This window comes from Falco rusticolus, chromosome 2 (genome assembly GCF_015220075.1).
Source record: "Falco rusticolus isolate bFalRus1 chromosome 2, bFalRus1.pri, whole genome shotgun sequence".
In the NCBI taxonomy this organism is placed as follows: Eukaryota; Metazoa; Chordata; class Aves; order Falconiformes; family Falconidae; genus Falco; species Falco rusticolus.
Window position 1 is genome coordinate 70,363,573 of NC_051188.1, and position 25,617 is coordinate 70,389,189.

The 25,617-nt window shown below is 41.1% G+C and overlaps 1 protein-coding gene across 19 annotated transcripts in view; it reads left to right on the forward strand.

Annotated features, from left to right (window-relative positions):
• Nucleotides 1–25,617, forward strand: part of INPP4A (inositol polyphosphate-4-phosphatase type I A) — a 131,102-nt gene that overhangs the window by 30,815 nt on the left and 74,670 nt on the right. For 18 of the 19 annotated variants that reach the window (XM_037376050.1, XM_037376048.1, XM_037376052.1 and 15 more), the window contains one exon: nucleotides 21,388–21,447. The gene's annotated coding sequence lies outside the window, so the exon portion shown is untranslated. Of the gene's footprint in view, nucleotides 1–5,833; nucleotides 6,017–21,387; nucleotides 21,448–25,617 lie in introns of those variants that run through there. The other variant, XM_037376049.1, reaches the window with a different exon arrangement.

Here is a 25,617-nt window from a genome sequence, read left to right on the forward strand (position 1 = left end):
ACCTTTGACATTAAGATTTTTTTAAAACCACATTAAAAACACTGAGGTGCTACTTTTTGAGAGCTTTTTCCATGGCCTAATTTTAGGAAAAATCCCAGATGATCTAGAGTCAATGTCAAAATTTAGATTAATCATGAAAGAAACACTTCCATTATCAACAATTTTAATTGGTTTTTCCACCTTGGGCTCCCACTGGTATGAATTCTGATACACAATCCAACTTGTACAGTACCTTAACCTTTGAATGGTCCAATTGATAATTTGGTGACATTAATCTGGGGAATAATTTACAGCGTACCATGAATCCAGCCTTCGTTGGATTCACGTGTAGCGACTTAAAATTTGTGAGCTTGCAGATAACTCTTTCTGATTGGATGTATTTATTTTATATATATATATACACATAAATTTTGAAAGAAGAAATAAAAAATTTTCAGAGGGAAGGAGAAATGGTTTAACCTTGGCTTTTCTTTTTGTTAGATCTTTTGCTAGTCAACACACATTTGGGGACCCTCTTAGCTTAGAAGTGAAGTGTTGTATTACACTATACTAACAACAGGACTTTTTTTTGCAGGGCAAAGGCAAAAAATGCCAAGAATAGGAATAAAAGAGTGAGGCCCTTGTGTCTAGGTAGGCAGTTCCTTTTCATGACCTTACCAATGAGGAACATATCAGAAGATGATTTCCCTGGTAAAAATAGGGGCTGGTTAACTTGCAAAGGAGTACAGAGGAGATGAAAGACAAGACAAAGTACTAGAAATCTGTTGTGCAAACACAGAAATCTTGCGTTACAGCTGCTCTTTTTTCATTCAGATAAAATTATAAAATTTTATAAGAAATGTTGCAGAATGGTTATAAAAATTGTCTAGCTTTAATTCAGTTTTACTGGGTTTTGATTTAGTTTACCCCATGCAGCAGATGGTACAGAGAAAACAGTAGGTCTTTGCATCGACTTTCTCCAGTATTGACAATTGTTCTTTCTGAGGCATTTGAAGAACCTGCCAGTCATAGATCCCGAAGACCAGCATGAGATCTGCAAGTCCTGCATTGTGAAGAGGACAGGAAAAACTTCACTCAGAAAGTGTATAGAGTGTGTTGAATGAGCACAATGAGTGGATGCAGACAATTCCCACTAGAATATTGCTTTTTATTAGACAGTGCAAGGAACCATGATGTTTAAGTCATGTGGTAACATGCTTGCCTCAAAATGAGTTTACACCTGGGTTTGGATGTCTCTTTTGTTAGAATTCACCAGTATTAAATTGAAATTATGGTATGAGTGCAGAAAATGGGGCATGCTGGTTTGAAACAGAGAGGAGTTGTGCATTGTATAGAAAAAGATTATTTGGAATCAGAAATTTTTGGCTGTGTTGATAGAACCAATTTTAATATTCTTGGAAGCCTGAAGAAACCAGGTGTTTTCTGACATGCTTTCTCTGTTGTCCAAGGTGATCTCTGTAGCATGTACGTAAGATTTGAGATTACAAATGCTTCTGCACTTGCACTGTGTAGTTTTTAGGAAAAATCAAAGCTCTGAATGTAAGGGGAGCAAGATTGGGCACATGGTAATTGCAAGCTGTGTATCATCTGATTATTAGGTTTAATGTATCATTAGGGTCTTGCTGACCTTTTCTGTCAATGCAAAACATGGACAGATGTTGGCATTAAAGAGAAAAGGAGAACAGAAATGGGTAGATACGAGCAGGGCAGCTGCCACAAGATCAGCTGACACTACACTGACATCAAGTGCAATCCGGAGAGTCCTTCTTATCCCAGCAAGGCTTCACGTGCAGCAAATGTGTCAATGTCTGTATGCGCAGGAGGCACAGCAGTGTCTGTAAACTAGTTTCTCATCTGGTCAGTACATCTTTGTTGCTATAAGATATATTTTTCTTGTCTTGTTTTGGCTGATTTCGCTGATCTTAGTGTCTCATAGCCTCTTGTTTCATTTGCCAAGAACAGACCATAAAGAGGAAACAGGCATTTAGGTCGCCTTGCCTATTTTCACTAGATGGGCAGAAGTACTTCCCTCTGAGGTGGGTGTGCAGTATGTTATAGGCAGCTTGTCATTTTGTAGTCTCTTTCCAGTGCAGGATATGTAGCTTTGAATTGTTATGACAGAAATAAGAAACACTTTTTTTGGGGGTTATAGTTACAATAGTAACTTGAGGAGGTGATCTGAGTGAAGAGATGTACTTGTGTGGTGTGGTGGAAATGGTTTCCCACACTCTCTTGTGGGCTGCTTTGCTATCTGCTTTTGTATAGATGGATGCAAGATGCTACGGAGGTATTGGTGGATGATGTAGTGATAGTAAAAAGTTCAGCTGGTGTAGTGTGTCCTGTTACTTATCTTCAGAAACCTTGAGATAAATGTGGGGAATAAGTGCATCCTCTTCCCTCCTCCCATACTCAGTCACTAAAGTTTTGCTTCCACGTGTGGCTTCCTCTGTTCATTGCCTGTGCAGGGTAAAGGTTCTGGTGCTGACGCTTTTCCCAGCAGGAGTTTTAATTTTCCCGAGGAGCAAATAGTGCTTTTGTCAAAGCACGTCAAAATACCCATGAAAAGTAATTAGCTGAAAGAAGTGAACCTACTACTGAGATGCACCAAAAGGGGAGTCTGATGGTCTAGTGAACAAGGGATTGAAATCTAGTTTCTGCATTTGGCTTTGCTGTGGACATGGGAAACAAACTTGGTCAGGACAGTTAGCTGTGCTTTATGAGATGATGCAAAAAATACTTCTCAACTTTCTGCCTGTATGTCTTTTCATAATATGCACTTCTTCTGTAGCGGGTCTCTTCTACTGTGTGTGTGCGTAGTTCTCACCTCCATGCGTGTCTGCTGCTAGTGGTGGGGACCTTTTGGAAAGTACCGTAATGCCCGTAACAATGCTATAACAATGATAACGGGAGTGTAAGCCTGTTCAGAAAATGAGCTCTGCTTTTCGTCTTGAAAATGTGTGTCAGTACCCCTCAAAAACTAGCATCTCTAATCCGCCAACTTTTCACAGGGCTCAGAAGAACAAGGCTACAAAACACTTGCCCTGTCCTTGAAGAAAATGAATGTTTTGGTTTTTTTTTTTTTTGCCCGCCCCCAGGACAGTATAGCTAAAAAGGAAGAAGACTCCAGAACGGGAGTAGAGGTTGGCGTTCTCAGTAAGGACAACCTGACTGTAGACTGAGCTTTCATGAGAAAGCAGGTTAATATGGAATCTGACAACCTAGAAGAGGCTGTGGGAAACTATTTCCACCAGCATTGGCATAATGATGATGTTTAAAAATTAAAAAAAATCCCAAACAAACAAACAAAAATGATGATGAGGAACAGCATTCTTTAGCCTAGAATGTTCTGAGGTACCATGTTGAATAGGTACTACAGAAAAGCCTTTGCTTGCTTTTTTCCTGAAGGAGAAAAAGGGAAAACTGTTATCTCTAGTCCTTAAAGAATGTATAATAATTTACACTGCCTTTTAATGCATAATCTCTTGCAGCAGTGTTTAGTTTAGCAGGCCGTACTAAATTCCTGTTCAAGATTTCAGGTTTTACCTCTGCTGGAGTAAGAAGCTTCAGGTTTTCCCACTTTTAGACACACAATCCACACCCTTTCTATTGCAGAAGGTCCAGCTAAGAAGACTGATAAATTAGGCAACACAGAACAGCTGCTTACAGCTAGATCACTTTTGATTTGTAGATTAGGTCTTTTGCAGCTGAAGCAAGTATGTGCATTTTACACAGTGCATGCTTGCTTGTGTTGTTTTATCTTGGAGGCCTTTGACAGCTTTTTTTTTTTTTGAGTCCTTTCTGATCCAGATCTATGCTTTTAGGTGGACAGCAGCACAAAATTGAATGTAGATACACAGTTGCGTGCTGTACATTTAAAACCAGACAAACAAAAAAGGCCGCCACCACCCCTACCCCCAAAAAACCCCAAACCCCCAGACATTTAAGTACCTTCAAGTTTTGTCTTCAGTTTTGTCTTCCTCTCTGTCTGCGTCATAGATGCCATTTGGACCATGGCCTTGCTGTTACTTTTCCTGTTTAAAATCTCAGGGGTCTTGATTTGTATTTTGTTGCTGCTAGTGTTCTTTATTTTTTTCCCCATGCATGCCATGGATTTTAGCTTTCTTTTGCCTATTCAACCATTTAAGACATGAAAATAAAGCCTTGAAAGCTTGACAGAAGCAAAGATTCACTGTCATTAGTAAATTGGGGGAAAGGATGGGTTTCAACAGAAGATTTTCTAAGGGATAGGTAGAATACTAGTGGTTTTAGGGGAAAGAGTTTAGTTCAGTGTAACTTCATAAGACACCAGCTATTTTTTATCCCCCTTGTTTATGTTATCTCCATGACCATGCTTCAAGGATACTTTTGCTCAGCTTGATTCTTTCTGATCTCTTGATCCCTGCCAAAACAGTGTTCTTGGCTGCTTTCAGATACATGGAGAGAGTAAACATTCACCATCAATAGTATGAAGTTCGTTTAGCAGCTTTAATAACAACCAGATACAGTACTGAACAGTGCTGTGCGCATACTTGGATTGGATGGGTGGGCGTACCTTTCCTTTGATAGGGCTTTGCAAAAAAAGGAGTTCTAAGACAAAAAACACAGAACCATCAAAGTCATGCTTTGATACTAGCTTTTCCATGAGAAACAAATCTGTTTATCTGGGCAATAGCCAGCTGGACATTTGCTAAGTATGAGGAAAGATGTTCTGCTGGAAATGCTTTGAAATAAACTAAGTGCCTTTTCCCCAAACTATCTGGGATGTTTATATGAATGGCTGTGAAACAGGTCTACACATTTTAATGGCATTGTTCCTTGGGCCAGCAGCTTCTTTTTACAATACTCTCTTGATTCATCCCACCACCATTTGTTTCCATGTGGCTGACCTGCTGGCTCAGTAGTAGAAGGCTTCATCTGCCTCTTTTGAAGGCTGGATTTGCTCAACACTGCAACTGCAACTGTTTAGTATAAAGTGCCTTTCAGAAATAAAAGCGTAATCAGTACAGCATTGCGTATCAACACTGTCTAGCATTAAGCGCCCAACTTGGGCTGCATGATGCCTGTTCTCAGTTGTATGTGGTGGGGAGTCTGGCAGGCCAGGGAAATAAATAGCTGATCAAATTGCTGCTTTGACTGTGGTGATCAGTGCCTAGTGAGATGGATAGCTGTGGGGGAGGCTGCCAGAACTCAACCCTAAACCCAGATGTGCTACTCCTGTCAATAATGCAGCTATGCTCTTTTCCTGGATGCACTTCTCCCTGCTAAATTGGTGTCAGGCACATAGGATTTCTGCTCACCTGCATCCCATAGTCCTTCCTACAATTCTTTTATCTCACTGTATTTGAGACTAAATTTGTCCTCCCCAGACTACTTAATGAAGTCAGAGGCACTTTGCTATAAACTTGTCATGAATAAATGGATATTGCCCTAACTCAATGCTATTGTTTTAGAACGTTTTTGGGGGAAATTTGAGTTCTTCCCCTAGTCTTGGTGAGAGATGTGAGCCCACGGATATCTTGTAGTAGCACACCACCTGGCAATCCACAGGATGGACATGGCTTGCAGGGCAAGCTTTTTGCATTTAAGGTAGATATATTTACAGTGAAGAAAGAAACAGAATTGCCATCCCAGAAGAAAAACTCAAACACGATTACATAGAGGATGAAATCAAACCTGCTGCTGGAGGAAAGAGCTGGAGGCACACACAGACACACGGGTGGCAAGTGTGTGCCTGCCTGCGTGACAGAAAGCAGGAGCGAGCCAGCAAGAGGAAGCCCTGAAACTTAAACTCCTCCTGCAGCTCTGCATCTGCTCTGAGTCACTGTATGAGTCACACTGACAGTGTTCACGTTAGCTAGCGTTCAGATGGAGCAGCTCTGGCAACAGAAGAAGCAGGTTATATTATTGATTACCTGCTGCAGCAGACAGTTGCGCCAAGATTTTTTTTTAGGAGCGCAGATGAAACAGAGGAGGCTCTACTGAGCACCGTTATTATTATTCTTACTGTTTTCTTAAGGTAAGAATGCCTGTTATTTACTAGAGAAAGATACGAATGGGAATTTAGAGCTTGTGGAGGCTGAGTCTCTTTCTACTGCTGCTTATTCTCAGAGGATGCTGATCCTTGGAGCTGCGTTACTGCAAAGCTTTGTCTCGACTGTTTGCCGTACCATATGGAGAATCATATGGTTAATGGGCAGTGCAGGTCGTAGGAAACAAAATAACTATATTCTCATTCATTGATGTTATGTAAGGCATGGCAGCCATGTTAAGGACAGAACACCTCTTTTGGAGAAACAATGCTGTTAGATGGTAGGGGAAGGAAAACAATTAGTTTTTAAGCAGCTCGCTGTTCTTTGGAGAGCGCTGCAGTTCTCTGGTTCTTGCTTAGAACTAAATTTACTGACTTCTGAATTTCTGTGTTAATAGAATAAAAAGCAGTGGCATTAGAAACAGCAAAATAATTGTTTACCTTCAGAATCGCAGTGTTGTTTTGCCCTTGGCATTCAGGCTGCAACTGTGCACGCTCTGTGATATGTGCAGTGCCTGGATGTAAACAGTTTCTTCAAATACTTTAAATGATACTTCCAGATACTGGGTGGCTTTCATTTTGTGCCCCTAAAAGCATACCTATATAAAAAAAAATATATGTCCTGTTCTGACAATTGATTATATGCAAAAACTGGGACATATTGTAGTGTTGACATATGCAGAGTGGGTAGTTTTTTGTAGTGGCTTTACTGCTATTTTATCCACTCTGGTGCGGTAATTCTAATGTAGTCTAGAGTGGTATCCCTTATTATCCTCATGTAGAATCCACTGAGTCTTGAGCCTTTGCTGTACTCCCCACAGGAGGTTTTCTAAGTTAGGGATTCTGTTTTTGAACCACAGTAATGAATGTATGTTAATTTCTTTTCTTTTTTTCTTTTCTTTCCTTGCCTTTTCTTTTTTTATGTTTTTCTTCCCACCCCTTTATTTTAGATTTGCATGGCAGTGTCCAAAAGTGCATCTTACAGTGAGGTTGGCAGCTGCTTTTAGTAACAAGGGAGCCTGGTCGCTTCTGTGTATTATTTTCAGAGTGAGAGAATGAGGATGTTTTCAAAACCTGATCATTTACTGCTTACTTTCAGCTACTTGAGACAATCACTCATTTCCTTGTAGAATTTACATGAAAGTGACCACTATCTTCTCCTCTCATAGGAATATGGTGCTGTAGTAAGGTCATTCAAAAATTACAGCATAGTTCAGGTCCTTCTTCTATTTCCTAATTCATAGTATTCTCTGATGCACAGTGTTTTCGTTTCTATGTATTAACTAGATTTGGTATTATTTCCTCTTTTGAAAAAGATTAGATTTCTTAATAAAATGTAAAGTAAAGTTGGTTAGTGCATTTATAGTACCTTTACGCTTCTTGTGGTATTGAACTTAGAAAACTATAGTGTGAGAGCACCTTTTAAAACAATGCCACTCATAAATGCCCATCTCCTGGACCAAAATTTTGGTGACTAATTTTAATGATTTATATTTCTGGTATAAAATATTTCTAATGTTACAGCATTATAAATGCAAGCTAGTTTAAACAGTGTTAGGAGTGTTTTTAGGACTGCTCGCTAACAAAATTCTGGCACATGGCAGTCTTTTTCATTCCCCTCTTGAATCCAAACAAGTCCAAATAAAGCAGTCTCTGTAATCTTAATTTTTCCACTGATTTGTATCTGCATTATTGTTTTCTAAGACTGTGTGTCAGAATTGTGTTTGCCTTCATGTTTGCCTTTGAGTATGTATGCATTTTGAGTATGAATTCTGTTATTATGACAAACCAGAACAAATTATTATAATAAAACTCAATTATCTTCAATTGAGTTTACATAATTTCTTTACTAATGCATTGTGGGCGCAGTTAAATAATTAACAGTTAACATTTTGAAAAGAAATTTCAAGAATGTGCTTAACATCTAAAAAACAGGATGACAGCCTCTGAGTCAACACAACCCTGGAGACAGCCTCTCCTTACTACTTGCCCATAAACTCCCTGTGCAAGTGCTGACCACCAGTGAGAACTCCCTCTCCCCTCCCTCTTCATCTTGTTTTTGTGCTGCCTGTTATGTCCCGCTGTCTGCCCTTGGATATCACTAAGTGAAAAAGAGCGTCAGCTGGAAAAAGAACAAAAAGCTCAGCCTCGCAAGATAACTAGGCAGTTTGTTATATGTGAGTTGGAAAGCTTCTGGGAAGAACTAAAGCAGTTTTAGTGGTGGTGTGATGCTATCTTCATAATTACGTGCCATCTTTTGGATATACTAACAAGTCACAACTAAAACGTACATATCCAAGGTAGCAGAGATTTGTGCAGGGAAGTGATCATAACTTTAAGTGCAAAGGAAGTGGCAGCATTTGATCCTTCTATGCAGGGATTTTGTAGTAGGTGTAATAGGGCTTGTCAAAGTCTCTCCTGCAGGCACCCTGAAAGTTAGTTTTTATTTCTTGAAGTTGGCTGTGTATCAGGCCATAAGGCAACAATTGGCAGAAGCTGTTGGGACCACTTCACCTGTACTTTTGGCAGGACTGGAACTGTGAGAGTTCATGATCTCCCTGGCCTCTCATTTCTGTGGTAAAGGTTTATTATCTCCAGTGAACCCAAGCAGAAGTTCCTGGCTCACTGTTCTCCCCTTCAGTTTCTAATCTGCAGGACATCACTGGTGCTTGCACGGTTAATTTTCTCATCTCAGCATTACTCCAGAGCCACGTTTTCTTATCTCGGCCCTCAGTGAAGCTTTTGTGGACTTCCTGCTGAAATATAGCCCTCTTTTTCAATTTCACTTCAGCTGCTCTACCATAACCTGTTTGATGATTCTCTCCCCTTAGTAGGTTTTCCACCTAGGTAAGCCTCAAAAAGTGCAAAGCCGCAAAGCTCGTGTAATTTAGCTCTTCCCTTCTGCTGCTGTGCTGCTTGTGTTACAAATGACAGGTGGGGTGTTCAGCTGTCCTTTTGTTTCTTCCTTCATGAAACCTGCTGCTTTTTTCTGTGGTTTCCTTTGTGACAATGCCCTGTGTTATTCTGAGCCCTTCATCTGCCTTCCCAGCACTTGGGAAGCAATGCTGCTGGGTTAGCTCTGACCTCTTACATGTTTTGCTTCCTCAGTCCTTGAGCAGAAGTTTTGAAATGGGCAGTAGCATCGTCCTTGGGCGTGCTGTTCTACCTCTCCCTGCCGTGGCAGGGGGGAATGACTGCAGGAAACAGAGCTGTTGCTGTGGGTAGTAAGTGGAGAAATGAGGGGCATGGAGAAAAAAAGCATTTCTCCAAAATTCTTGGAGGTCTGAGACCTTCAGTGGGAGGAAGCACTTACTCTTTTTTTTTTTTTTTTTTTACACAAAAGCTGTGTCAGCAATGATTTATAGCTAGCCTTGCTAAATGACTGGTGAAGAACGTAGGGGAAATCCACTCTTGTTGAAACAAATTTACATGAACCATCTTTAATATGGGTGATTTTTTGATTGTGTTACAGTTTTACCTAATGGTTGACCCAAAGTGGAGCTCTGTATCAGAGTTTTACACAGAGTAGAAGATGGTCCATGTACTGAGTAATCATTTCTTTTTTCCTTCCACAAAATATGGTTGCCACATTTTTTATGGTGATTTGTTATTTGACATTAGAGTTTCTGAAAGAGGACTCTGCGGTATATGAAAAAGCAGCAATATATTGGTGTTTGTTAGTACATCATCGTGTCACAGAACAGCACAGCATTTCTATTTTCAAATCTAAATTTGAAATGGAGGGAGGGGAAAAGTTTGAATTGAGTTTTTCACAAGTTTTTGTTTCTCTTTTTGCATGTTAGGAATAAGCCACTGGAAAACCAGAGATATATCGGAATAAAATCCTTGCATGTAAGCAGCATGAATAGCACTGTTTGCAGTACTGAACCATCTTGTTTGTTGGAGAACTCATCTCTTTATTTGCATAGTTTTTAGAAATGGCAATTTTTACATCAGTTTTTAAGGGGTCTTGTATATGCATATGTATCCAGAGGGCATTTTCTTTGTCCTTTTTCCTGTTTTCTGAGTAAGTCTTCTTGTTTAGATTAGATTTGTTGCCTGGTTTTAAAGAGATAGGGAAAGAACTGTTAAATCTTTGTTTATACTGTGTCCTGAAAAGCTCTTCACTTAATCCTGGAGCAGTTCAAGCAGGGGGACACAGAGGGAGGCAGTGAACAAGTCCTGTTTGCCCTGGCAGGCCCAAACTGTTACAGGGGCTCTCACTTTACTGTATTGCGTGAGGTTTTTGTCACACAGGAAAAGTCACAGTCTCAATTTTTGTCTCTTGAAACCTTTGTGTATTCTTGAGCATGTGCTAGATTGAACAGGGAAGGGTGCAGCCTATACTGTGAATGTAGCAGTGATGGTCCTTTCGTTTGCCTTCGGGGTCTGAGTTTCCACTTGAACTGGTCCTTCATGATGGTAGTCCCCCTGCCCTGCTCTGCAGTCAGAGCCAGCTTGGGGATGACTGTGGTTCATTTTGCTCTGGTTAAATGAGATTACGGCCTGGATTATGATGACATGCTATTTCTGTGCTGAATTCTCCTTGTATTTCATAGGGATGAGAAATCGAGGATTAGCTCAGTTTTTGTTTCAGTTTCATGCTTCGTCTTTTAAAGGTACCTCTGACTGCTGTGCAGGTTTAAATAAATGGTAGTGAATTGGTAGTTTTGATGTCTCACGTGACTGAATTGACCTTTGTGTTCAGGTGAAACACAGTTTAAAAGGAGTGGGTTCATAATCCTTAATTCAGATTTATTTTTTAGATAAATACTTGCTAGTGCCAGATGGCAGAGCTGCTACAGGCAGAGGTGAATAACAGAGCATGTCTGTTTCTGCAGGTTATTCAGGCAGCAAATCTGATTTAAAAAAAAAAAAAAAAAGACAACACTGCAATATTCTAGATGGCATTAAAAAGCCAGTAACTTCATCAGGTTTCCTGTGTGTGATAGGTAAGCGTATTTTAAGACCCAGATTCATAAAGTACAAGCTGCTATAGAAGATTTCTTCTCTCTCATTTCAGAAATAGACACTAATGATCTGGTGTTGGAACAGGCTGCCCAGGGAAGTGGTGGAGTCGCCATCCCTGGAGGTATTTAAAAGACATGTGTATTAAAGGTATTTAAAAAAGCGAAAGTGGCATTTAGGGACATGGTTTAATGATGGACTCGGCAGTGCTAGATTCACGGTTGGACTCGGTGATCTTAAAGGTCATTTCCAAACTAAAAGATTCTGTGGTTCTGTGACTTTAAAGCAGAAGATCTACTTTTCCCCCGGCATCGATGTTATTTCTGTTGGGCAACTGGGAGGGATTCTCCTAAGGACATATGGACCAACATGGTAAAATGTTGATTCCTTTAATGCACATAGAAGGACATGAAAAAATGGCAGTGTCTTCTGTTGTTTCAGGAAAGCTTGCAAGAAGCGCTCTTTTGAGCTCTGTACATTAGTATGGAGGATTTGTCTGGAAAGAATTGCATCCTGAGTAGTATTATCAGTAAATACTAGTATTGTGGCTGTGAATACATGACGTAAAAATGCATGCAACTGAGCTGGCTAGAATGAGGTCTTTCTGTTATAAAGTCTCTTAAATGTGGGTGCCTGGGAAAAGTTCATTAAATTATTCTCTGTTCCTGAGATAAGTGGATGACTTTTCATTGTGTTTGGGTAAACAGGAGGTAGTGAGTAATAGGAAGAATGTGGCCTTTGTGGTTTTGCCTACATAACAAAGATTTCAAATTGTTGTCCCATAGCTTTGTAGACTCATTGATGAGAACATGACATTAAAAACGCTGATACTTCTACAGGACAGTGATTTTACATGGAAAAGTTGCATGGAAAAGTAACTACTCTTTTTGCTGATACGTATGCAGTGAGGCAGACTTGCAAACTAGACCAGAAATGGACTTTGTAAAGAAGGCCTAATGGGAAATTAGAGGGGATTCTTCCTGGCTGACCTCCTTACGAAGTCTGCAGTTCAGCTGGGGAATAGAGGGAAACCAGGACAAATTTGATGTCAGATTTATGAATTTCAGAGAAATAGCTTATGATCTTTTATCAGAAAGTAAGTTGAGAGTGCTTATCTTTGCAGATTGGCCATTTTTAGAATTTATGACATAGTGTGGGTAAACATTCATACTGTCATGTAATTTGCTTTTTCCCAACACCAGGTATTTGTTGTTACTTGTCAGAAGCAAATTAAATAAAATTTTAGTCCTAAGTTTGTCATGAAGCGATGTGGTGTCTTATTGAGGATCCTATGAGAGACCCTAGAGGGCTTTGCCATCTTTACTGAATGTTCACAAACAGTTTGTACAATAAATTTATCTATAGCATATTCACTAAAATAGCTGGTGAGTGGAAGTAGCCACTTAAGGGTGTGGGCAGTGTTACAGATTAAAGTAAGAAATGGGAGCTGAATTGAAGGGAATCGTGTTTGATGGTGTTTAATCCATGCTGTGAGGATCCAGACCTGTGGTCTCTGGAGCAAAACCACCACTACCATTGCAAGAGGTGCTCAGAAGCTTATTTTTGTGAGCTCCACAAAGCCATGGCTGGAGGGATCAGAGTGAAATACAGTCAGTATTGTCTCCCATGCCGCGACCTCCGTTTGTCACATGTATTGCTATATAGTGAAATTACATCCTTTATTTTTGCCTCCCTTTTACCAGCACCTTTTGCAATGGAATGCACACAAGTGTTACTGCCTTTTAACTGACACGGTCTGAGAGACTGAATCAGTTATCTGACGGCTTCTCCACAGTGCAACTGCAAATGCCACCCAGCATTCGGCTCCTCGTGGGCCTGAGTGGGCAGGGTGAGATGTGGCTTTGCTGCCTATGGGGCAGGCTGGATTGTGAAGGGCAGCGATGCCTGCAGGCAGGAGACCAAGGCAGCGACAGTCCTCCTGCCTCCTGCCATTGAGCCCCCTTCTGCCACGAACGCCCCATTTCTGCCAGCTGCTCTGTGCCCCAGCGAGGGAGGTGGGGGTGCTGGCGGTTTGCACGGGGCAGTTGGTGTGTTTTGTTTTTCCCCTTGAGGAAGAGCTCTCTCACAGGATCCTTTTGAAGACGCCATGTCATTTCAGTGCATGGGGGTAGTGGAAAGGGCTGAGCACCTTTAGGGTGCAGAAAGCAGTGAGAGGGAGGACCTGGCTAGGTATTTGCCCAAGGGTACGCTTGAAGGAAGTGACTGTTTATGTGTTTGGAAGTGATGGGAAGCTGACTCTGTGTGTGTGTGTGGGTGTGGGTGTGGGTGTGGGTGTGTGCGTGTGCGTGTGCGTGTGCGTGCGCGTGCGCGTGCGTGTGTGTGTGTGGGGGGGGGGGGGGGGGGGGCTTGGCTTCCCCACCCATGGTGTGTGAATTTTTACTGTCTTGTAAATGCTTTGCCTTTTTTGTAGGACGCAAGTATTTCCTAATAGTTCAAGAAGGACTGAACATGCTTATCTGTACTCATTTGTGAGATTTATATTTCAGATATGTAAACGTCCCCACAGCCTTTAATTTCATGGAAAATCAAAAAATGTCAAAAGGGGCCACTGGTAAGATTTTATTGAGGGCTAGAAACAATTTGGCAGGTGTAACAATTGTCTCTTCAAAAACTGGGAGTGTCTTTAAATACCAACTTTATGTAAAATTTAGCAGAAAGACAAATGGAGGGCAGAACACTTATCAGTGAAGATCTGCTTAGCTAGTGTTATATTTGTGATAAGTAGCAGCCAAGAGCTCTCTAGTAATTTGACTCAATTTATGTTAAGATTTGATACCCCTTCTAGTAATGAGTAAGACATCCGGGATAAATGGAAGAGTCATTCCTTCCCAGCACAGTGCTTACTTGTCATAACAACATTTGCAAACCTGTTAAAAGGCTTCTAAGAGAAAGAAGGAAGTTAGCAAACAGGCATTTGGGAGGGCTCTGGTAGCTAGTGGAGGGTGTAATATTTTGCGCCATTTATTTTTTTGGAAGTATGACATCTTTCCCAACATCCCTACACCTTTCCCAACTTCCCTACAACTTGTACTTTTTTTCCTATTCCTCTGTGATTCATATGTCTGGGGCCCAAGAACACAATGTCTTCACAGGAAGCTTGTGACTATATGCAAAAAATTAATAATGCAGCCTAGATTTCTCTAAATTGTGCTGCAGATGTCACGGTTGGAATGCCCAATGTTCCAGTTTGCATCAGCTCTCAAGTTGCATTTGGGGGTCCATAAAATAGGTCTGCATTTCAAGGTCAGTGCAATGGATTACTCTAGAAGGAAAACCCATCTTCATGTCGATGTCATCTTGGATTTGTGTAAAACTGAACACCCCCAGAAAATAATCATTTCATTACACTGCATGAAGTTATTTCTCACCCATTACTACTTGGATGTTTAGTTTGACAATGGAATATTATTTAGCCTGAAAATACAGCCTCCTGTGATAAAAAAAGAGACAGGCATGTGGACATTTGGTAGCTGAAAGTTGTACTGTGACACTAATATAATAAATGAAAGAAGTGAGCGAGAATTAAGTACTGGATACCATTCATTTACTGTTAACAATATCACAAAACCGTTCAAGTTGATTCGCCATGGTCCTGGGTGTTTTCATACACCATATCTCTTCTGCATAAGCACATAGTAAGTGGTTGGTCGATCATGGTTGTAATAGCAAATGAGGGCTTCTCTTTAGTATTTAAAATAGAATGTGAAATACAGGATCCACTTTTGCAGACTGGTTTGACCTTGAGACTGTATTTTGTAATCTTTTTCTTCCCATTTTACAGGACAGCACTTCAGCTAGACTGACTTGTGGAGGTTTAGATGTGACAGTGTTGAGGAACAGTCCTACTGTGGTTGCTGGCACTGTGTGTGTTCCTGGGGAGGCATTGGTGCGTACTATGATGTCCTTTCCGTGAAAATCAGGTGCAGAGCAAGATGAATTGTGACTGTGTTTCTGCCCAACAAGAAGTTGTGACTTTTTCAGGGACACAACCTAGCATTAGAAATGCTGAAGCACTGCTGCAACCAGGGATACAGGTAGTCACAGATGTTTTATTTCTTCCCAACCAGGAGAGAAAATAGCTCAAACTTTAACGTTGTGAAAGTACAGGTTGCATACATAATGCAAACAAATCTGAAATAATTCTGGGGAAGTCAGATCAAGACAGAGCAAGTTTCCTCTTTTTCTATAAGGCCTATTTTGATATAATGGTGATAGCATCTTGTGTAAGTATTGCAGAAAAAGTTGCCACATTGATCACAGTAATAATTTGCTCGGAATGAAGAGTGTGTTCTTTAAAACAGGCTGGTGTTTCAAAATGGGGGGTATGAGGGAAGACTTCAGGAAATCACTCATAGTTCGTAAATGAGTTTAAAGAACGCGGCGTTCTATTTGCCACAAGGCTAAATAAGGGAGAAGATCAGACAGCACAGCAGGATGCACAGTATATTCTACCTTCTCTCTGCTTGGGGCTGGTAGCAGAGGTCATAACTATTTTGACCTAGAAAAAGAATGTGCTGTCTGGGTTTGTAGGCTGATTATTGGAAACTTGAGCCTTTAAAATATGTTTACAGGAAATGTCTTCTGAGCTACATTGGGTCTGATAAGATGCTTTGAAGTGAGCATTAGTTTGCAGCTCTACCATCATGTGGTTCATCCTCAGCTTCTTGTCTGCCTCAGAGGTTCCTGCTCCTCAAATTTGTCAGCATAAACAGCAAATATAGTCCTTCCCCAGCTTGGTTCTGTCAGTGTGCTTTGGTTTAAATTGTACCTTTTGTAAACTGTTCTGTTTTGCTCTTTTTTTCTGTCCAAGCATTCTAGGGTACAGGGGTGTTGGGTTGTTTTCTTTGGTTGGTTGGTTGGGTTTTTTTAAGAAATTTAGGTTGTACCAACATGCTCAGTTTTGCTGACAGAGAGGAGGAGGGGAAAAGTGAGGAGGACAAGCAATGGGAGGCAGCAGTTCAGATTGGCTCATCTCCCGTGGGAATAGCATGTCTGTTGGACTGTACCTGGATAAAAGCTATCAAAGCTAGCCTTTGGGCAAAGTAGCTCTGTTTTTCTCCTCTGTTTAACTAATGGACAAAATCATACCTGGTGTTAGGGGTTGCAGGTACCCTTCAGGGATGTTGACACCATGTTTAATTGCAAAGGAAAAGGGTCGGTCATTTGTTTCTCCCTGGAGTGATTTGGCTGCTGTCCAGCGAGTGAGAAAGAGGAAAGAAGGGAGGGTGGACAAGCGAGTGAGGGGGTTTCAATAGGAGCACGTATACTCCCTGTCGTTCCTGTGTCTGTTTTGTATCATACTTCGAGGTTTCTCCACAGGGAATAGTGTCACGTGTTTTACTTTCTGCGGTATTTAGGAATAATGGTGCAGCAGATTTAATTGAGAACTGGTGTTCTCCTCAGTTCGTGAGGTAACCCTGGTTGCAAGTACAAGGGGTTAGGGAGAAAAAAAAATATCTCACTATATATATCATTTCCTTATAGTCAGGGATCTGAATGGCTTTTAAAATCTGGCAGCAACCACTTAGGCTTTAACTGCCACCATCAGTCAACTGCAAAACAATTTCTCTATGGTTTTAATTATGCAAAACCATGCTGCAGTCTTTGAAGAATCTTTTTTTCTATAATCATCAATTCTTAATGCAGAAGGCCAGAGGTAGAACATGCCCGGAATCTGGTGCTTTGGTGTGGTCTGCAGTAGTGCATTACCACGCTCTGCCCTGAGGCCCTGCTAATTACAGGGCAGTGTAATTTAAAAACTGTACAGTGTAGGGTGAAAAAGAGCAGCTTACATTGGTGCCCAGTTAGGATCTTTCATATTGGATGGACATTGGACTCTCGGGGCTTACTACCTGGGCATGTACTAATGCCGTTGAATTTAGTTGCTATGGCTAAAGCTAGCACTTTAGTTGTTTAAGATCGGTTATCAAAGCACAACGGAACTGGAGTGCAGTTAAAAAATGTGATTGTGTCAAAGAGGAGAACTTACAGGCAGATATATCTAGAAATATAGTTGAAGAACTAAATTCACCTTTAAAATGGAATGCAGGGTAGGAAGGCACCTGCACGAGGTCAGAACTTTCTGGGAGATGGGTAGGTAGGACTTGTCTGCAGAAGTTGCAAGATTTTTTGAAAAGTCTCACTGACGGCATGATTTTAAAACACATCGCTCTAGAATATGTGATTTCCAGTGTTACTCTGCAATATGGATGTGACTTCCGGATGGTAGTAAGCAAGGCACAACTATAACTTGCCAGCAGAGAAACTCTGTGTTGTTACTAGGTTGCCTCATCTGTATTTTACAGATGTGTGAGCTTAACTCACAGAGATGAAAGGATTTGCCTGTGGCCATAGAACTAGTCATTTTTTTGTCATAGTGTTGTAAATAGGATTTTTAGATTCCTTTATCATCTGTGCCATTTTCATTTCTTCATTTTAAGAGAAACGAATAATGGCTGACCAGATTTAAATATTTGTATTAAATGTCCTGAAGGTGAATGGTGGTACAGTATATTACAGGGTTTGTAATGTCGCAGGTCCATTGTATCAGCCCTTGATCTGGTAACTGTGGCTGGCTGTGACTTGCTTTGTGAGTAGCTTTCACAGTGTCTAGGAGCTTTCACAGTATGTGCCCTGCTTTTAGAATGGAAAAAGGAAAAAATAGCTGTACTAAATAAATACAGTTGAAATTATAAAGGACATCAAATTGGAACTTTGTGTGCCTGCACTGAATTTGCCAAAGTAAAATGCTGATTTTTTTGCCAAAAACTATTGCATATGGCATTTAACCCTGAAAAGAGCTCCACATAACGTCAGATTCTCTGTCCTCATTGAAGAACCCTCTAAAAGGCAGGGTAGGTAAAATGCTTTGAAACTTCTCATCTGAACTGGCAGTCGTAGAAGTGAACCTCAAGTATGTTCTGCCTTCACCGTGGACAACAAAAAGAGAAGAAAACTTGAGCCGCCTTATAGGCCCTTTCTGTGAAGCGATAGAATTTTCTAAGAAATTTTAGCTACTTTGCTGATGAGTGCACAGATGCATAGGACTGGATGGAGTTTCCTGCACTGTGGAGTCTAGTCTTAACAGTGGCATAATTTTCCTTTTATATGGAAACCAAATTGTTCCTTGGCTAAGCTACCTTTGTTGGTTGCTGTTACTCCCATTAGGTTAATTATTTTGTTAACATCCGATATATCTTAATGCTTTTTTCACCTCTGGTGTCACGTATTTCTGGACAGCAAATTGTAACTCATCTCAGCCTCCACTTTGCCGAGCTTAACAATTTTTTGGTCTACCCTGGGGAGGCTGACTCTGTTGTCCTTGTAAGCCTTTCTCTACGTGTGTTACAGACTGAGGTGGGCAGCGCTTAGCTTGTTGTAGCCAGTGTTCCTGACTCAGTCTCATTGCTGCTTTTTGTGGTGACGAGCATACTGGCTGGTACACATTAATGCAGGATCTGCCTGGTTTGCGGCTGCTTTGTCTGACATAGAAGTCTTCCTTCTTCTTGGTTTTTCTCAACTGATAAACTTCCAATTTTTAGCAGAGGTGGTTTTTGTTAGTCTGTAGTGTGTCATTTTGTCTTTTTAACTTAATCTTTTTTGTTTTATTTCACTTCTGGTTCTTCTTTGGTAGTTCTGATTTTCCTCATATTTACACACAGCACTGTAAACTGATGAGTTGCATCTTAATTACTGCATCACAAATCTGAACACCGTTTGCTGTATGTATGAATCTTCCCTGAAATTAATGTTGTAAGGAGTGTTTTTCTTATAGCTGATCAGTATATTTTTCTGTGAATTAAAGTTTTAGTGTTCTGGTTCCTACAGTATATATTTATATATTTGTCCCATCTATATATTTTACTAGAGAAGTGTCATCTTCACATAGGAACCTGTTGTCTTCCCACAGTTCTGTGGTACCATGGTCAAAGATTTCTAACATGCGCTGTTGTAGCAAAATGGCTGCTATTTTAGGTTAAAAATCGTACTTGTTGTCCTGGAGAGCATACTAGCTGAAAAGCTTTTGTTTTGGCCTTAATTTAATCTATAGTTATTTGCTAACTCCAAGGTACACAGTTAATGTCTTTGTTCTGTAATTTGAGTGTAAATAGAGAGGTGAAGGTGTGAAACTGAAACATGAGTTTGTGTAGTGCATCAGTTGTGCAGTAAGCAGTTGCTTATAAATTACTGTTTTCCTTCTGTAATGCTTTTGGAAACCTGAAATAACTAGTGCTACTAGTTCCAGTGGCACCTGTAACAACAGGTAGTCCAGCAGTGCCAAGAGAGGCTCAACAGTTTCTGTCCTTGGATGTTTTTAAGACCCAACCGGACAAAGCCCTGAGCAACCTTTTCTGAGCTGAGAGGTGACCCTGCTTGGAGCAGAAAGCTGGACTATCCTTTCCAGTCTTAATTATTCTGTAAAGTCAGATTCCACTACCTCTTGCTGAGGAATGGGTTCCCTCTTGGAAAGAGATGTGCAGAGGAATAATCATTCAGCAGAGTGTGTTGAACATCGTGGTGTTGCTTTGCTGTGTTTGGCTTCTGCTCATCTGTGATGCCTCAGCCTGCAAGATGCTGTGATGCTGCAGAGGGTCCATTGTGCAGCTAGCCTATATGGATTCACATAAATTCTCTTTCATTCTGACAGGATTTTCATGTCAGTAGGAAAAAAGAGAAGAATTAAAAGATATACCTGAGATGGTCATGTCTGGGCTATAGCAAGAGATAGTAATTTCAGTAGGACCACATTAGAGGAATCCTGCTTCTTTCCTGCCTTCAAGGTAAAAGGCTGAGAAGGTGAGCTGGAGTATTCAGCTGGCTGCTGTCTTGGACTTTGCTGTAACCCAGCCCGTTTCCCATCAGATTCATCTGTGCTTTGCTCTCCAGTTTGCTCTCTCATCCTGATCCACTGCTTTTTTTATATGTGTGTTACTTTACTTCCGGGTTTCTTTCTGGAGTGAGTTGGTAGAAACAATTCACCCCATGGGCTGCTCCCCCATATGGCCAGCGCTGTGCCACATTTGTGTTTGCACCTCACTTTGCTCTCCATCCTGGCAGGTTATGCACTACCCAGCACCCCGGCTGCCTTCATGCCAGGGTGCAAGGCACCTCTTCCTAGTTTACTGCTATAAAGCACTGTGCTGTTGAGTTACAACACAGCTGTTGCATCATTTCGGAAACCATAAACCTCAAAATTCAGAACAGTGCCCTCACAAAATAATGATTGTGTCTTAAGATCATCATGGGAGCTGAGAAGAGACCATGGGCCAGATGTTAAACTCTGTGGCAGCTGTGTTAGGCAAAACAGAAGCAGCGGTGTGCAGTGTGACAGGGAGCCTCCCCTGCACCACAGGGCCCCTCTCAGAGGCTGACCCCGGTAGCTGGTGGATTAAGTGGTGTAGATGTTGGATTCGGCTGGCTACAGAGGGAGCCTAGGAAGGCTGTGGCTTTCTCAAGTTAAAGTTAAGCTTCGTGTCTAGCTGCCTTACTTTCCTGCTGTGTGGATTGTCTATCTGTTTGACAATGAACTTGGGTAAGGGTTCTGGACTGATTGATATATGGGATAAAATGTGCTAGAAAATGTCTTATTTTACTTCTCGAAGGGAAGACACCCCATTAAGATGCCTGTTGCTTAGGTGTGGTGAGTGATGTTGGTGTGGCCAAGGACAGTATGTTCCTTGTCACAGTGGTGACACAAGCTGTGGGTGTTGGCAGCAAGAAATGAGACTCTTGAATCCTTGCCAGTGGCATCTGAATTCAGTCTGGGCCTGCAGGAAGTAAAAATCGCTTGGGAGGTTGGGTTCAGTTGCCAGTATTTCTTTTTCGTGGATGGGGAAGGAATTGCAGTGCCGTGTGGTGACCCCAGCACTGACTGTGGCTGCAATGAGCAGATGGGACAAGGTAGCTGAGTTGAGAAGCTGCGCTGGGAGAGCTCAGTTGTTGCTGGTGACATGAAGTAGCTACTTTATTGAGCTTCTTATATCATAACTGCATTGAGTCTTTTACAGACTTAATAGAAAAGTCATTTTAGTTAAATGCATTGTATTTTCATTAATATAGTGGGAGATATACATCACAGTCCCTAAGTGTAAAATGTTACAGTAATGGTACCTGATTCTAAAATTTCTTTCAGCTTTATTCTTACGTTCTGTTTGCTCAGAACTGATCCACAGTCCATATTCTGTTTCAAATGGTAAAGGAGCTATATTACAAAACGTTAATAACACTGCATTTTTTACAAGTTTTTAGTGATTTTTTTTAAATTATTCCTGTATTTATTACTTTTTGCCAAAAAAAAATTTCTTATACTACTAGCCTGTTTATGTAGATCCATTTAGTCAGAAATGGTTTGTCCTTTTTGTGTCTTTCAGACTTTATTAAAGAAGAACTGGATGCGCATGCCGAATTTCAGCTGTGGAAGATGGAGTAAGGTAATATAACTTGAGTGATTGTTGCTATAATGTGTGATGATCTGCAGACACTGAATGCAAAGGTTCAAAGATGAAATGTTAGAGGCAGACAAAGCAAAAGGAACTTCAGCCTCAGAAATAATGAAGTACTGATGAGATCCTGCATTCTGGTATCAGCGGCATGCTTACCCTATGTTTTGTACTGTGTAATACATTGTATTGATCAGAGGTTTTCTGTTATCGTTGTGTGCGCTGTCCACAGAAGCTCAGGTAGATCATTAGCTAGTGACAGTATGATTTGCTCATCTTTGAACAAGTGATGTGGACGTGTTTCTGGAAATTTGTGAGATTTGAAGTATAGCCTGTGCTAAAAGGCCAGTATTTGTCACCTGTTTCCGCTGTAAGAACAAAATGGTAGTTCTTTATTTTTCCTCCTTGAACTTCTTGGGTCAACAGAGATGGAAGAAGGCAGATCTGCCTTTGCTGTCATTGAATATTGCTGTAGCGTAGAGGACTATCCTTCAGGATGGGGACTAAAACCTGCTAGGCACTTCACAAACATTTGCCAAGTATTTACTTCTCCACAGTGAACAAGCTACTTTTATGTCCTGTGATGTGGCAGGGGCAGAGGATGATGGTTACCTTGCTTAGGCCCTGAGAGGTGAATGTGAGTCCTGGTGGGGTTGCTGTTAGCAGAAGACCCTTCTGAGATGACTCTTGCCTGCTTGTTTCCAAGCAAAGTTCAGTCACAGGACTCGCCTTGCTTCCTGTGGGGCAGAGCAGCTGTTGGTGGGCTTTATGTCAGGCTGACGAGCTGCACCTGGCTTCTGCGATTTCAGAAAATAAGAGAAGTTGTGGCACGCATGCTAGTGATGTGTGGGATATGGCCTTTACGGCAAGGCACTATGAAGCAGACACCAGCCAAGTGAGACAGAGGCAGGAAGTTTTGCTGGTCTGGGAACAGGAGGCAGTGGGAGGTGAACCGTGATGCTCGTGGTCACATGTGATGCTCTTGGTCACATGGGTAATCGTGTGCAGAAATTGAGGAGGAACCCTCAGTCTCCTCACCTCTGATGTGGTGCCCTCTGCCCTTTTACAGGGTTCAGCAAAGAATGAATGGTGGAGTAGTCAGTGGTGAACAGTAGTGACTTCTCAGGTATTTTTCCCCAAGCCCTACTAAGGGAGAATAAGCTCATTTGTAAGATCAAGCAGAGTCAGCAAATACACTTTCTCTTGTGCTATTGCTTTTCTTGTATCAGATACGTGTCTTAATGCAGACTGAGGATCAATTACTGAAAAGTCTAGATAGGTGTACTGCCGTGATTGTGCCTACATCTGTAATTAAAGCGAGCGGTCAGTACCATGGACTGAGTTATTTAACTGGGACAGAATGGAGTACAGTGCACAACAGGATGCTCCAGGGGCTTATGTGTAATTTTTGCCTTTCACTACCTTGAACTGTTCAGTGAAGAATAACTTGGGAATCAGGCATGCGCTTACAGATCTTTCTTGATCCCAAGAAGGCTGAGTTGAAGTTGCCAGCAGCAAATTAGTGTTGCCAGACCCTGTAACTAGCTTTACTGTGACTTAAAAGGAATTGCGGTAATACTAGTCATTCATATCATCTTTCTTTCTTCTATTAATCATTGTCTGTATTGGAAAAAGATACGCCTGGGGCAATCCTGAATCTCCATCCAGTTCAGTGCTGCTTCTGGCTGAAGAAATTAAAAAAGAATTGTCATTCCTCACCAAGACAGCTACGTCTTCTTCCCTGTTGGGTCTGTCTCCACACTTTCAAAGAAATCCATAACAATAGAGGAAAAAACCAGCATTTGGGGCTCCCCTACAGGGACAGCATATCATCCTAATTAAGTGTTTCTCAAATGTGGCCCTGGCTGTGCTGTCAACTCCATATAGACAGATCCCACTGCTCACCTGAAGCTTTTTCTTAGATTTGGTCTGGAGAGATAATGGTAAAGAAAGAATAGAGAATGCCACCCACTTCTGTTTGGCTGCTTGCTTGGTATTATAGTGCATGTTTTCTTTCAACTGATTTGGATTTAGTGGCTTCTTCATTAAGAGTAAAAATTTAATTTTGCATATGTAAAGCTCCACATAGCTTTTTTGATTGAGGCTCTTTAATGTGTGTGTATAAAACGGAGTTTATTTTCAGTGGCATCCGTTTTAAGTAGCAGTCCCTGCTTTCCCGTCAGTGAGTTCTCTGGGTGACATCTCTAGGAAATGTGCCCTGCTAAAGCACATACTGGTATAGATGATGAAAAGACAAACTGCATGAGTGACTTATTAGTACAGCAAGCTGCTTTATGATTGTTGTTGTTAGCTTTTACTGCAAGTTTACTATCTGCTTTTACAGTTTGTTTTTTAACAAAACCCAGCATTCACTAGTTTGTTCCTTCCCCACTTGACAGTTTGCAAAGTATGTTAAAATACAGAGCAGGCTATGTGTGAGGGCATGGCTGTGTTAAATGGTCAGTGATCCTCATGTTCATCATCCTCTTGTTAGCGCTAGAGCAGTTGCATGCACCATGCCAGATTGATGTGTGTAATTGCAGTAACTACATGTGCAGTTGTTGCATAATGTGAGGCACTTGGCCTTCCGATAATGATCTATATTCCATTAAGTGTTTTTCTGACTCTGCTGATACTCGTCTGCAGAGTTAACCATGACTTTAGCAGTGAAGACAGCGATGAAGGACTGAGTTTGAATAACATCTTCAATGACGGCATAATGAGATTGAGTAGAGCCTTAATACAGGGAGAGTGACAGAAAGAAGGGTAAGAGGATGTGATGATACATAGCTAATAAGAACGGCTGTGGAGGGCACAGAGTCAGGGAGAAGGTTGCAGCAGAATTTAAGACATTTTTAGTGTCTGGAGACTACAGTGTTCTGTGGGTTATTACTTTGTGCAAGCACAAAAATAAATTAAGGGTTTTCTGGAATTAAGTGCCACTCTGACATCAAGGCATTTAAAGTGTTTGGAATGTTACCCTGTCCAAGCTTACCTTCAGTTACATAATATCTTAATTTTACTCCTGTGTTTGCATTTTAATTACAGAGCTGTTAGCGTTTAAATTACAAAATTCCCAGTACCTACTTGTTAATATTCTCAGCATTAGGTGAACTACACAGAATCATTATGAAGATTTCAGGGAAAATTGTTACACTAAAACACACTGGGAGGATTAACATTTAGTCCGAACCATCTAAACGAACCCTCAAAATCAGCTGCCTACCGTGCTACTTTCATTCTTGGAAACTTTGTATATGGATCATTTCCTACTTCTAGTGTTCTTTTCCATATAGCTAGGAAGGTAAGATAGGAAGTGACCATGCAGGTCCTTAAGTCCAGACCTCCATACATCAGGAGGTCTGGACTGTGCAGTACAAACACTTGACAGCTCTCTGTATTGTCCCCAAGGCTAGGTGGAATACAATAGCTTGAAGCACTGTAGTAACAGACAATAATCTGCAGTGGCAGTATGCCTCAGACTAGGGTATTGCTACCATGCTAGTCTCTGCAGAATAAATAGCAGAAAAAAGCTCCTAGTTATTTTTAGCTTTAGTGCATGATTTTTCATAACTTCTGGGAGGGCTGGGCAGATGGGCATTAAATACCTGGGGTCAAATTTTCAAGTACGTATCTTTAATCTAAACTCAGACATCTCAATAAAAGTCCTTTGCGGACACTGCGCACCTGCAGCCCTTGGTGAAGTCAGGAGCAGTTGTCAGTGATCTGAGGTCTCCCAGGAAGTCCAGCCAGCCTTAAAGTCTACATCAGGAGAAATCCCAACTTTTCTGCTCATTTCGGTAGGACTGAAGCTTATAGTTACATATGTGCTGCCCCATAAGTGTGAATTTAGGCAGAGGCCCAGCAGAAGTTTGTAGCCATGATATTCAGAAGGAATCTTCACTGGCTGTTTTGAACGCTGTGTGACATGAACAGACAGGTACAAACTGACTTCTAAAGCACCAGCATGCAGAAATCACACTTACACTGTTTGAAGAATGAATTAATAGGTAGGTGTCTTAAAATTCAGGCCCAATTTGTCTGAAGGAGGCAATAACACAAATATCACCTTTTAATAAGATGATTGCTTTCAGCTCAAGGCATAGGAATGCTGATTTGGGTCAAACAAAAGACCTTAAAATTGCAGACTAAGGGAGTGTT